The 1749-nt window shown below is 32.9% G+C and overlaps 1 long non-coding RNA gene across 1 annotated transcript in view; it reads left to right on the top strand.

Annotated features, from left to right (window-relative positions):
* Window positions 1-1749, top strand: part of LOC138015930 (uncharacterized) — a 2778-nt gene extending 1029 nt beyond the window's left edge. The window contains exons 2-3 of the long non-coding RNA XR_011125669.1: window positions 883-980; window positions 1646-1749. This is a non-coding gene — a long non-coding RNA (uncharacterized lncRNA). The remainder of the gene's footprint in view (window positions 1-882; window positions 981-1645) is intronic.

Below are 1749 nucleotides of genomic sequence, written 5' to 3'. Positions count from 1 at the left end.
ATTTTAATCATTACCAAATCCCCAAATTGTTAGGACTGCAGAGTGATTGAAATACATGAAGAAACCATTCTTTATCTATTAGCTGTGTTAATAAACATAAAATGTTTTTTGTTTCCTTTTTGTTTATCAACATTAACATTTTGTACAATTATGCAGTAGCTTAATTAAACCTGACAACTGTTTTTTAGAAAAAGCCTTGAGATTTATTTAGCAGGATTTTTTCTTCAATGTGTAGTTCCATAAAATGTCCATTCCTCCCCCACAAACAGTGCATTTTGACACCCCTTCACCAATCTGGAAATTCTAATGAGGTTTCTTTGAATGTTTTGGTCTTTCTGCACCCTTCCTCTCCCTGGAATTTGAAATCCTTTTTGTGTGTGTGTGTATATGGAGATTTTTTTTAGTACGGAGTCTATGGATTTTCAACTTTGCATGTAAATTGAACAAAATATATTTTGATGAAAGATTGTGGACCAGATTTTCTTCACATTGACAGCTTTTTAATGGGGACTGCTTTTCATAATTATAAAATTCCTTTTATAAGGAAGATATCTGTTTACAAACATTGACATCAAATTTCTTTTGATATTTAAAAAAGCCAACCACCGAACAAAAGAACCCTTTGTTTCGGCATCCAATAAGGCTCCAGTTGGCACATTAATATTAATAGGTGATGTCATTGATATCCTCACTATATAGCAAGCTGAGCTAGAGTCAATTGCCTGAAAGAGGAGGGGTGGGCTGACTGTTTTCATAATCAACTAACACATTTGACAACATATGTACTTGCATACTCTTATTTTAATTGAGTGGTTTAATTTTAATTGAACATTTTTATTAATGTTGTTACTTGATCATACTTATTTTAAAATTCATTAACAGTAAATGGCCCAAAAGATTGGAAGAAGCAAAGACTGAAACAGCATCTCCTAGATGATTTCTCTGCCACATCTGATGATGTCATGCTATTGCATAAAGAGGCAAGTAAAGAAAGATTGTCATTGACAAAATATAATAAATATTATAAAACTTAAAATACTTTGTACATGTAAGAAACACCAACACAGTATCACAGGGCTGGTAACTAAGAGGGTACTCTCATTTGGCTAAATCACCGAATACAGTGAATGTTTAATTGTTTAAATTGTTGTTTTGGTCATTTTATGATTTGGAGTTTTGGTGTACATCGAATGTGGTTTCTTGCATCTTCATTATTTCGTTTTCATTAAGAGGACTCTCATTTCTATTTTATTTACACTTTTTTCTTTAATTTGGTTGAATGATGTGTTTCTGTCTAACGTTTAGTACGTTCTAGAGAAATTAGTACTAAAGCCCATTTAAAGTATCATACATTTCTCTTACTTTAAAACAAAAAAATGATCCTTGAAATTTTGCTCGAAGTTGTGCAAAGACGTGCTGCAAACACGTTCGTACGGTAACATGTTTTTGGTATTTAAGCCGTACACACACATACAGAGAGTCATTTCAGCGGCTTTGGCAATATTAATGTCGTAACGTGTAAATAAAACGTAATTTTCCCCTTCGTTGGACCATCGCTTCCTGTGCATTCGGCACTGAATTTAAGAGCCGTTTCAAAAACGAAATTATTTACTTACTTTTCTTGTTTCATTTTTATTTTATACAGAATGCCCCAGCTTCGCCTCCCAAGAGAAAAAAAGCCGACTGATGACTTATGAAAATATCATGCCCAGTATCGAAGAATAAACAGTGCATTCAGTTTTAGCTTAA

This window comes from Montipora capricornis, chromosome 9, assembly GCF_036669925.1.
Source record: "Montipora capricornis isolate CH-2021 chromosome 9, ASM3666992v2, whole genome shotgun sequence".
Taxonomy (NCBI): domain Eukaryota; kingdom Metazoa; phylum Cnidaria; class Anthozoa; order Scleractinia; family Acroporidae; genus Montipora; species Montipora capricornis.
Note: the sequence above shows the minus strand (reverse complement) of the source record. Positions and strands in the feature narration are given on the sequence as shown.